The 8090-nt window shown below is 41.7% G+C and overlaps 1 non-coding gene across 1 annotated transcript; it reads right to left on the bottom strand.

Annotated features, from left to right (window-relative positions):
* Positions 1-1118: 1118 nt before the first annotated feature.
* LOC130039031 (small nucleolar RNA SNORA36 family) lies at positions 1119-1248 on the bottom strand. Its single transcript, XR_008794827.1, has one exon. It is a non-coding gene; the product is annotated as a small nucleolar RNA SNORA36 family (small nucleolar RNA).
* Between the last annotated feature and the right edge of the window lie 6842 nt (positions 1249-8090).

Genomic DNA, 8090 nt, shown 5'->3' with positions numbered 1-8090 from the left:
GCTCTCAAAACTGTAACCCTTTGTTAAACAGATTATCATATTATTCAGAACGACAAATAGATAATGTAAAATAAATTAAGAACCACATCACTCAACAGGATGGAGCATATGCTTTGCATGCAGGAAACTTGGATTTTAACCCTGACATCTCGTGGTTCCCCCATGCACTGCTAGCAATCCCTCAGCAGAGAACCTGCAGTAGCTCCTGAGCACTGCTGGATGTTACCCAGAAGCAAAATAAAAACTGAAAAAGTCTGTGAAGTCATTTTTGATCTCTAGGTAGGCTTAATAATGTTTTGTCTCATTTCTCAATGTTAGAACATTGATAAATCTTCATTTTGGTATAACAAAAATAGGTTCATTTCTTTGCCACAATGTGGAGTTCCTTGAGTATTAGAACAGTTGAAACTTGCTAAAAGTTATTTTATTATGTGTGTTTTAAAATTGAATATTGTATTTACAAAACATTCCGAGTATGTTGATATTAAAGATTTTTTTCAAAGAAAATTTGTTACGCCTGTTATTTTCAAAATATATGTGTAAACATCTCTATGGAAGCTCTATTCATAAATTGAACCCCTAAAATACGTGAGTAGATAGCTACCTAAACTGGAGCCTGAGAGAGAGCACCATGGGCTGAGTGCATTTGCTTTGCATGCAGGAGACATGTATTCCATCACCAGCTCTGCAGTCCCCTGAGCATCTCTAGGAGTTACCAAACCCCCACCCCACCCACACCAAGCAACAGGCCATGAGCAGCCCTGAGCACTCCAGGTATCGCCCAAGTAACAAAAAAGAAAGAAAAATTCTTCCTAAACTAAAACAAGTGTAAACAAAACAAAGATGGAAGCCTGAAGAAGCATGACATTACTCTCTCTCTCTCTCTCTCTCTCTCTCTTTCTCTCTCTCTCTCTTGTGTGTGCTCTCTCTGTTGTGTGTGTGTTGTTGTTATTTTGGGGTCACACCTCTCAGTGCTAATGGACTACTTTTGTCATAGTCCTTGGGAGTCATTTCCAGCTGTGCTCAAGAGTTCAAACCCAGTCATTCTGCATGTAGATCATGTGTTTAGTCTCCTGAGCTATCTCTTCAGGCTCTAGTTTTTTGTTTGTGTGTTTGTTTTTTGTCGGCTAGGTGGGAAATAGAGAAATAACTCCTACCCAGTCATTAGTCCCAACCCTTGACTTATTATCCCCAAGTTTAATTACCAGGACAGGGAAGCAGTCCTGAACTATGCTCAACACCTTGGTTTATTTTCATTTTTATTGCCTGTTATGTACTTAAGCATATTTATTTGTACTATTTTAGATACTGTTTATATCGGAGGAATGAACAACTAGAAAAATATTTGTCTGTCCTGACAATAATTTGAGGCTCACACAAAGATTTATTTGTATATTAGATTATGAAAGTGTTTTAATTTAATAAGTTACAAAATAGAAATGGTTTAATATTTTTAAAAGATTGTCTTGAAAATTGGGAGCTGTAGAGATAGTACAGTGGGTCGGATGCTTGCTTGCCTTGCATATGGATGACCCAGGTTTGATCCTGGCATCCCATATAGTGCCCAATTATCATTTTTATTTGTTAAAGGAAATTCTCTTTTTTTTCCTTTTTGGGTCACACCTGGCAGTGCACAGGAGTTACTCCTGGCTCTGCACTCAGGAATTACTCCTGATGGTACTCAGGGGACCATATGGGATGCTGGGAATCGAACCCGGGTCGGCCGCGTGCAAGGCAAACGCCCTACCCAGTGTGCTGTCAGTCCCGTTAAAGGAAATTGTCACCAAAAAAAGAGAAAGGCATCATATACTAGGGAGTATCAGAGATGAAATTATTGAGCTGAAAATTCATCTAAGACAAGCTTAGTGATCCCTGAGCACAGAGCAAGGAGTAGGCCCTGAGTACTGCTGGGTGTGGCCCCAAAACAAAACCATTCAAAAACCACCTTGAAAGCTTCTCTGAGGAAAGTATACAGCAAAACGCCAGTTATTTTTATAACTACAAATCATGTATTTATTCCCAAATTACTCCGTGATTGCACAGTCTGAATAGGTGTAAAGATGAGCATAATATTCTTATCATTTTGGACAGTGGCTGTATTACTTCTGGGATTTTCCTTCATTTGGAATTCTGCACCTCTGCCTTATTCACCTGCTTCTCAGTATGCCTTGTGGCAATCTGCAGGGCAAGGGTGATTGGCATCTACTGTAGACGTTTTGGTAACTTTAACCACTCTGGAAATGATGAAAGATGTTTCTGATATATAGATGAATATAATGTTTAGAAGCCTTTTTGATTTGATATCTAACCTCATGAATAAGAATAAAGGTATCAAGAGATAATAAAGGATTATTTATGTATTCTGGAAGGTTTAGCTTGTTAGTGCCTCAATTTAAATTGCTTTTAGTTGAGAAGCCAGGAAGATAGGTCAAAGGTCTGAAATGCATGTTTTTAATATGGGAGGCCCAAGTCTGATTCCTGTGACCATGAGAACTTATATTTGATTCCTGCACTGTAGAGAATGACGTAAAGATCTCTGAGGTTAATGTCAAGAAAACAGATATGTGCTTCTATCTCAGATGAATTTTTAGTTCAATAATTTTCAACTCAGCTCTGACACTTTCTACTATGTGACACTTTCCTTTAACAAACCAAAATAACAAGTGCTTCTCTCCCTGAGTCCTATTTTATACATAATTTAGATAAAATCACCATTTACTGTGTAATTTTCTACATACCTGTTTTCATCCATATTCCTTCAATGCAATGATTGTGTTGGTGAAGCAAGATCATTTTTATTGAAACTTATTTAGAAAAATGTGAGAGGAGAGAGAGGGAGGGAGAAGTGTGTGTTCAAGAGAGAACATCTCTAGAGCAGGAATAAGAAGGAAACAAGAAAGTAAGGTACATGTTCAAGAGATAACGGGTTTGAAGAACAAGCCAATGTCTGGATCTATTTTTTTCTATTGGTGCCTGAAGAATCTAACAAATATACCTTAGGCATTAAAATATTAGATTCTAGGGGCTGGAGCAATAGTACAGCAGGTAGAGTGTTTGCCTTGCATGTGGCCAACCCGGATTCGATTCCCAGCATCCCATATGATCCCCTGAACACTGCCAGGAGTAATTCCTGAGTGCAAAGCCAGGAGTAATTCCTGAGTGCAAAGCCAAGATTAAGATTAACTCCTAGGCATCTCTTGGTGTGACCCAAAAAGAGGAAAAAAAGAAAATAGGTTCTAGAAAGTCAAAACATTTCTTTGTCATAGATTTAAAGGAATTAAATGGAGTCTTCAGATATATACTATGTTTTCCTAGCAATGGAAAGTGTTTTTGTCATTGGGATTCTTTTTACAATTATGTTAAATGCCAAATGTCAGTGCCAGAAAAATTCAAAATTGTAGGCTGGAGTAGAGCAGGTAGGGTACTTGGACCCAGATTCCATCCATGGCATGGCGTGTGGTCACTCAGCACCACCAGAAGTGATCCCTGAGCACAGAACCAGCAGTAAATCTTGAACACTGCTGGGTATCGTCAAAAAGCAAAAAATACAAACAATAAAAACAAAACAAAAAATACAAAATCATTTATATCAACAATTAAATCTAAATGGTATATTTATTGTAAAATTAATCAAAGATTACTAGTGTAACAACGCCTTTCAGTAGAAATTCTTTAATTCATGATTTCTCAAACAGGAATATGATTGAATTGCTGCAAAGAGTTAAGCAAAGGTGTTTATGATCCTTAACTTTTCAGAGCCTTTTTAATGCACTCACAGTTTTATGAAGATGAAATTTCCTTCCCTCCTTCCTTTCTTCCTTTTGCCCTCCCTCCCTCCTTCCCTCCCTCCCTCCCTCCCTCCCTCCCTCCCTAACTTCCTTCCTTGGGGTGGAACACATGGCAATATGATTCCCTGCTTGGTGAGGAGTAATATATCTTAGCATCATTTAGGAGATGCTTAATCAGAAATTCCATGTTGCTAGAAAATAGTTTTTAAAGTAGAGAAATTCTTTGGTCAGGGATATGGCTCAAAGGGCTGAAACATATGCTTTGTGTGTAGGAGCCAGTTTGGATGCCCAAACAATGCTAGGTATGGCCAACCCCAAAAAATAAATGGATAAATTAGAGAAAGACTTGAAAATTTCTTTTCTTGGAATCAGAGAGTATAGAAGTTTTATAATTAAGGCACTTGCTTGGCACATAGCCAACCCCAGTTTGACCCCCACCCCACCCCCAACTCCATGCTCGTATGGTCGCCTGAGCACTGCCAGGAGTAATTCCTGAGCACAAAGACAGAAGTAAGCCCTGAACACCATTAGGCTGGCATTGCCCTAACTCATTCCCTTTTCCTTTTTTTTTTTTTTTTGACATGGTGTTGGGGATAGAATCCAGGGCCTCACATCTGCAAGGAAGGCAAGTGCTCTACTGCTGAGATATACTCCTGGTGCTGTCGAAATTTTTTTAAATGTTTGTTTCTTTATTTTGGGGTCACAACCAGAGGTGCTCAGGGTCTGTTCTTGGCTCTGCACTCAGGGATTACTGCTGGGAAGCTCATGCACTATAGGAGATGCCAGAGATTGAACCTAGGTCTGCATGTGCAAGGCAAATGCCTTACCACTATATTCTCACCCAGTTGAATTTTTGTTTTGTTTTTTGTTTTGGGGACACATTCAGTGGTCCTCAGGGGTCAGTTCTATCTCTTGCCCCCAAGGAATTACTCCTGGTGGTGCTTGGGGGACCATATGGATTGCTAGGGATCAAACATGGGTCAGCCATGAGCAAGGCAAGTGCCTGGTGTGCTATATTATGTATCAAGGCCCTCTGTTGAAATTTTTTAAGATCATCAGAGTCTATGAAAATATCAAACTAGAGCTAGAGAGAAACCTTGAGAGACGTAGTGAATGCTTTGCATGAGGGAAGTGTGGATTTGAATCCCAGCATTGCATCATCTCAACCTTGAACACAGAACTGGGAGTAACTCCTGAACACTGATGAGCTTGCCCCAAAACAAAATAAACAAAATCTAAAAATACCTCAAACATTAGGGACCAGAAAGATGCACAAAGAACTAAAGAGTGAATGCTCAAGTCCCAACTTCTATCCTCAAGATCATGAGATCTTCTGAGCGTGGCCTAGGGTGATCCCTGAGTCAGGAGTAGCCCTTGAGCACTGCCAGATGTGACAAAAAAAAAGAAAAAAGGAAGGAATGAAGGAAGGAAGGAAGGAAGGAGGGAGGGAGGGAGGGAGGGAAGGAAGGAAGGAGGGAGGGAGGGAGGGAAGGAAGGAAGGAAGGAAAGAAGGAAGGAAGGAAGATTTAATTATCAAATGTAGAATCATGTGTTTTTTAAATAAAAATTTATGTTTTATTATTTTTATTTTGGGGGTTTGGGGCCACACCTGGCGGTACTCAGGACTTAGTCCTGGCTTGGCACTCAGGGCACAATACCAGGTGCCAGGGATCAACCTGGGTATGTCTGCTTTTAACTTGCTAAGGGATTTTACACATTTTCAATAATGAATTAATGTCTCATTTATATTGAATGTTCTATGTCTGATCAGTTTTTTACATCCATAGGGATTTTTATAGCAATCTTTTACTTACTAATGCAGACACTAAAGCAGTATCTATAATATTTTTTCATATAAAATCAATATTTCCTTTTCTAGGATAAAATACTCACTTTGATATGTCTACTCAGATTTTACCCTTGATATTTCCTTAATTCTTTTCACTCACTAAATTTTACATGTGCAGGTTTTGCCTATTTCATGTAAGCACTAAAATATATTAGCATAGAAATTTTCATTTTAAGCTTTACTTGTGACAGGGAAGACAGGCAATCACCACAATAAGAACCAAATACAAAATTAAATGTAATGCAATATATTTTAGATGCCAGAGTTGAAAACTTATCTATGTAAATGAGAAAAGGGTTTATATTCTATTGTAATAAATGAGCTTTATTTACACGGCTTAAAATCATACAACAATCACCATGAACTGACTTTTTTTTTTTATGTAGGAGTACTGCTATTTATTCAGCCACTGATTAGCTGATTGAATTGTGCATGAACTCCACCTTACTTTTTTTTTCATTTTTTATAATTTTATTTATTGAATCACCGTGAGAGCAGTTACAAAGCTTTCGGGTCTAAGTCTCGATCATACAATGAAACACCTGTACCTTCACCAGTGCCCATTCTCCACCACCAAAAACCCCAGTATATCCCCATTCCACACCCTCCCCCTACCTGTGGGGCAGATGATTTCCACATTACTCTCTCTCTCTACTTTGATCCCATTCAATATTTCAACACCAGACCCACCATTATTATTTGAGATTTTACCCTAGCACTCAGATCTGCTGAAAATGCAACAGTAGACAATTTGTGTTCTATTGCTGGTTATGAATAACATATGATGTCGCGTGGCTGCAGTAGGGCCATATGATTTTGAAATTCCAAAATTTTAACACTTAAATCTGGAGGGATTTCTGCCAAAAGCCACTGGGTTTCGAGATTTGTTCTTGAGTCTCTGGGATCATGGCCGTTGAGCAGCATGATCAGAACCCAGAGAGGTCGTTCATGGGCGATGACTTGGGGTCTCGTTGGGACGGGGAGACCAGACCCAGCTCCAACCCCATCCTGTGAGGCCCAACAAGTTTCGTCATTGGCCTCTGAAGGATGACGGCCACCGAGCCGCCAAGGGGGAGCAGGCAGAGGGACAACACCCTTTCCCCCCAGGGGTGGCCCAGCGACAGTAACGTACCGTGGGGACCGACGCATTTCTGCCAAAAGCCGCTGGGTTTCAAGATTTGTTTCTGAGTCTCTGGGATCATGGCCGTTAAGCAGCTTGATCAGGAGCCAGGGAGGCAGTTCGTGGGCGATGACTTGGGGTCTCATTGGGGTGAGGAGGATAGTACCAGCTCCACCCCCATCCCGTGAGGCCCTGTATGTCTCGTCACTGGGGGCCCAAACCTGATTGTCCAGTGACCTCTGAAGGATGGCGGCTACTGGGCTGCCGGGGGGAACAGTCCAAGGCACAAAATCTATTCCCACCTGGGTTGGCCCAGCACCGGTAACCTACTGCAGGGACCAGATGCATTTCTGCCAAAAGCCACTGGATTTCGAGATTTATTTCTGAGTCTCTGGGATCATGGCCATTAAGCAGTTCAATCAGGAACCAGAGAGGCCATGCCTCCAATTATATAGCTGAGCCCCCAGGTGGTTTGTGGGTGTGTTTCCCACATACCTAACTTTTGGCCTTTTACTTTCTTGATAAACTTTTCCCCAAGTTTTTGGGGTCTGGCCAGAGGCACAGCAGCAATTTTGGGGTATCTGGAAGTCTGAAGGCACCATCAGGCTGCTGATGCACTTGCCTCACAAGTACAGATTGACCTGCTGGCAGCACCATACCCCCAATCAACTGACTTTTAAAAATATCTTCTGATAATTCCCTTTGCCATTTCCTTACGTTTTGTTGGATCAAGCAATCACTATATCACTATCCTCCCGTTGTTCATCTATTTGCTCGATCAGGCCCAGTAACGTCTCCATTGGAGGCTTTGTTGTTACTGTGTTTGGCATATCAAATACATCACGGGGAGCTTGCCAGGCTCTGCCGCGTGGGAGAGATACTCTCGGTAGCTTGCCGGGCTCTCCGAGAGGGGCAGAGGAATCGAACTCGGGTCGGCCATGTTGGCTGCATGCAAGGCAAACGCCCTACCGCTGTGCTATGGCTCCAGCCCTAATGAAATTAATTTGGTAGATGCCTGCCAAGGGAGCAGGCTGGGGGTGGGAGGGAACCTGGGGACACTGGTGAATGGTCTCCCAAACTGATGGTGGGACGAGTGTTGGACTATTGAATGCCTGAAACCAGTCTATTACGAACAACTTCGTAAAACACGGTAGCTAGTAAGAATAAACTTAAGAAATTTTAAACGCACAGAGCCCAGGTGCCCTAGATAAACCAACCCCGACCGCCGGCCCTTGGGGCCGCCCTTTAAGCGCTCACGTGAGCGACGTGGGCGGGCCATTGCGGCGCATGCGCGTTGGGGCTGCGTCGCCCGCCAAGCTGATCCGGGCAGTGG

Source organism: Sorex fumeus, unplaced genomic scaffold (genome assembly GCF_029834395.1).
Source record: "Sorex fumeus unplaced genomic scaffold, SorFum_2.1 ptg000081l, whole genome shotgun sequence".
NCBI classification, from domain to species: Eukaryota; Metazoa; Chordata; class Mammalia; order Eulipotyphla; family Soricidae; genus Sorex; species Sorex fumeus.
The sequence above is the reverse complement of the archived record's forward strand: the minus strand, read 5'-3'. Positions and strand labels throughout refer to the sequence as shown.